Source organism: Penaeus chinensis, chromosome 33 (assembly GCF_019202785.1).
Source record: "Penaeus chinensis breed Huanghai No. 1 chromosome 33, ASM1920278v2, whole genome shotgun sequence".
Taxonomy (NCBI): Eukaryota; Metazoa; Arthropoda; class Malacostraca; order Decapoda; family Penaeidae; genus Penaeus; species Penaeus chinensis.
In genome coordinates, this window is record NC_061851.1 from 37,286,480 (window position 1) to 37,290,116 (window position 3,637).

A 3,637-nucleotide genomic window follows, 5' to 3' on the forward strand; every position below is an offset into this window, starting at 1 on the left:
GTAGTACGTGTTGGAGAATTTGAAGGGGAAGGTGCTAGAGGGTGGGATAAAGAATGTGGTTGGGGAGGTGGTGTTGTATCAGGAGGGGTGTCGGGAGGTAGAGGGTCTGGGGAAGAGGGAAGGGATAAAGGTGATGGTGGGAGGGTTAATATAGGTGGGGGTGGAGTCGGGGGGAATGGGTTTTGTTGGGATGGGGTAGGAGGATTGGGTGTAGGGAGAATATGAGTAGGAGTAGGATGGATATCGGCAGTCACTTTGAGTGTGGAGGGAGCGGGAATTGTAGAATTTGAAGGTGGATGAGTATTAATTTGGGACTCTATTATGTAGTTCTGGATATCTTCAAGTGTTTCTGTAATGGGGTTGGTTGGGGATTTTTGTGAGATAAAAGTTTTCTTGTGAGGGGGGGGGGGGAGAGAAGTCTGGTGTCTGAAAAATAGGGACAAAGGAAGGTGGAAGTGATTGTGAGGTAGGGGAAGAGGGGGTGGAACGTTTATTCTGTCTGCTGCGGGTAGCGCGGGGAGGGAGAGGGGAAGGTGTTGGGGCTGTAGTAGAGATTGGAGTGTAAGGATTTAGGATGGCAAATGAATTTGACTGGGTAGTGATTGGAGTGTCTGGGTTTAGAATGGCAAAAAAATTTGACTGGGGAAGGTAGGAGGTAGAAGAGGGGAAGTTAGATGGAGGGGGGTCTGGCTTCACGTAGAGTGAGTCAAAGTCTGAATCTGAATGAAGTAGCATTGTACATATGATGCATCATAGTCTGTGAGACAGGCGAGTAAGTCTTCTCCACAATCTGACCATTCTTTGTCATAGATTGGGCAATCTGTTGGGGAGATAGAGACAGTTCCTGTGCAAGTATTGAGGGTTGGATGAGGTTCTGTTGGCATGGGATTACCACATAGATCAGTTAGTTTTGTTAATGCTATAGCTTGGTTTGCAGTTGTTACTGTGACGAAACGGGAGTAGTCGGGTCGGCTACGGAAAGAGACTTTGGGAGGCTAAATAGAGTATTTAGGATTCTTGTAGAGGTGGGGGTAGTAGAAGTGCGGGGACATGTGGAGGAGGGAGTAGTGTTGAGGGGGGTAGTGTTATGGGGAGGTGGGCAATAAGGTTGTAAGGTAGTAATAAGAAGAGATGGGGTGGTTGATGAAGAAGGTTGTGTGAGTAAAGGTGTTGAAGTTGAGCATGTTGGGAGAGTAGAAATGTCTCCTGGGGGTTGGTTGTTGATTAGGGTTGATACTATACTAGTATGCATTGATGATGGGGTAGTTGTTGCAATGTTCAGAGCCGTGGTCAAAGGAGAGCGGGGATTGGGGATATTTGATGAAGGGGCAAGCCTCATTGCCCCTAAAAGTGGGATTATGTCTTCATTTTTGGCCATGATAAGCCTGGAGTATGTTGGGGAGAAAAAACAGTCCACCTCTCAGGGTCCCCTTGAGAGGTAAGGGCCAGTTAAGGCAGGGGAATACCATGCCCATGGCTCCCTCAGGCCATTTAGGACTGGCACAAAATCAGCCTTTCATCCTTTCAGCACGGCTCTCATACCTTAGGAAGTGGATAGTAGAAGGGATTGGTGAAGGGACTGAAACGAAAAATTATGAGTGGAAAAAAGACCATGCAAAATTAGTTGAGTCGATGGCTGAGTCCCAAGGTTGAGGAGTTCCCCATCATTGGGTCTCAGTCTCCGTCTCCTAAGCCACCCCACGACAACAACGGGCAAAGGATTTCGGGGGGGGACCTGTTACAAGAGGCAGTGACTTCAGTATCCTTGCCGCAAGCTCATATCGACAGAACAGTTTTTCTTAGCAAGCCATCGAAATCTTGGATCTTGGTCTTGATTCAGGAGACCTCCAGAGCCAAAAGCTTCACTTCATCACAAAATGCATCCAGAGTACCACTAAGGTTTCTAGCAACTAAAGAGGATGGCAACATTGTCAGCAAAGTTAAGGCCAGTGAACTAGATATTGGCCCGCTTTGCTCCCCAATGGCTTTGGGTAAGTAGCTCTGCCATAATCCAGTCCATGCAGGTGTTGGAAGTATTAGTGAAAGAACATGGCCTTCCCTCTCTCCTGAGTTAACAGGGAATGAGTTAGACAAAGCACTTTCAGTATAAGTACACAGGCTTGCTATTAGTTCAATGATTCTTGTTGGAGTTTTCGTATGTCTCAGAATTTCCCAAAGTGATTCGTGATGAGTCGAGTCAAATGCCTTCTTGAGGTCGACCAAACTCTCAATGACTCGAAACCACTAGGATAAGATCAGTCAATTGTGGACTTGCCAGGTAAGGCCAAAATAAGGTAACAGGCCTCAGGTATCTCTGATAAGACTCAGAGGAAGTGAACCTTGCCTGATATGCCTTGGTAACTGTTGCAATCCCAATGATCCCCTTTCCCCTTCCAGAGAGGGATGACCACACACCTCAGTAGGTATGGGGGAATAGTGCTGGATTGTCAGATGTCAGCCAGGACTGCATGCAAACCTCTTGTATTTGGAATCAGTGTCAGTGGCACGAACTATCACAGACTCATCAGAATGAAATGGTATAGTAATTATTGAAAAAAAAAAAAAATCACATATTTAAGGAAAGAAATATGGCCAAAAGACAGGTTAAAAGAAGAAATAATACGCAGATGTCAAACGGGCCAGGCAAATTTTCATAAAGAGGATGAGTTTTTAACCAAGGAGAAGGTACAGTGATTGCCCGCTTAAAAAAAAAATTATTCATCCTACCATTTATGCTCTATGGGATCAAGCCACATTGCAGGAAAGTCTTAAAATAGATGAACCTACAATATATGTATATACATACACAAATAGTAGTTTTCCAATATTGATATTATTTTTGTACTCAATTTGCGATTTAAGTTGATTGTTAAAATAATTGAGATATTTTCGCGATTCTCAACTCATTTTGTACATGGTTTAATCTGCCACAAATGAGACATGAAAGTAAGTCCACAGTGGTGGTGCAAGGTAAGAGGGAGTGCCCCCATCAGTGTAATAAATAGTGCCCTTCAGTACAATACACAACTTAAGAATATGTGCAAAGCTTTGACAACAAAGTAACGGTTGTGATGCAAATGGTAATAATATAATGGTTGGAATTATATGCCTGTATAATTTTTGAGAATATCTTGCTTCATATTTGGGGAATGATTCCGAAATACTCTCCACTGGAAGAACTGCTGTTCCCCCAAGACCTCCTTATACACATTCAGCCCTTCCCGCTTTTGAAACATGCTGGATCCAACTGAGGGTATGTATAGAACATAAGACTGCTGCACATTGCGACCAATGCTCATTACACAAGCCTTACTCATGGTCAGCCTGTATAACAAATCACATAAACAAAAACATACCACTAATACAGCATGAAAATTATAATTGCTATTAATGTCATCTAAAGCCACCACTGCCTGACTGGTACAGGAAGTGGGCAGCTGATGATGTTTCCAAGACAGTCTGCCATTCCTGCCTGGTGACTTCACACTCCTAGTGCCACCCTCACCGGGTTGCATCCTTCAATCACAGCCAAGCTTTCTGTCCACCCAACTATCAGACAGTGAAAAGACTGTAATAAAAAATAAATAATGAAATATGAAGTGTCCTTTCAGTAAAAATCAGGAAGAGAAAAGTACCC